This window comes from Octopus bimaculoides, chromosome 24 (genome assembly GCF_001194135.2).
Source record: "Octopus bimaculoides isolate UCB-OBI-ISO-001 chromosome 24, ASM119413v2, whole genome shotgun sequence".
Lineage (NCBI taxonomy): Eukaryota > Metazoa > Mollusca > Cephalopoda > Octopoda > Octopodidae > Octopus > Octopus bimaculoides.
In genome coordinates, this window is record NC_069004.1 from 34,057,547 (window position 1) to 34,058,108 (window position 562).

Below are 562 nucleotides of genomic sequence, written 5' to 3' on the forward strand. Positions count from 1 at the left end.
ATATATATATATATATATATATATATATATATATATATTCAGATATATATTGGCGAATGTGTATGTATGTATAGATGTATGTCTCAACAATGATTTAATATACAGTCACAACGATCTTCAAAGGAAAACGTACAAAACAATTTTCAAAGTTGTCAATCATATTTTTGTATGTTTTGGTAAATCACGTATATTTGAAGTGAATGGGTGTCGAGGAATGGAGGAGAGGAAAGAGTAAGGCAGAGAGCGGGGGGTGGGGGTGGATGTGGATTTTCTCTATGTGTATAGCTGCGTGTTTTATATACATTCGTCTGTATATTCGTACGTGCGCAAGTGACTGAGTGTGCATGCTTCGACATCACTTATTATGTATGTATGTATGTATGTATGTATGTATGTATGTATGTATGTATGTATGTATGTAATTATCGAGTTCTAGAAACTGGCTGTTGATACCGCCATATTAAAGCGGAATTATAGAATACACACACGCAAACAAACACGTATATGTATACACGGAGAAGAACAGATAGAAATATATTATATAAGAGTATAAATATGTGTG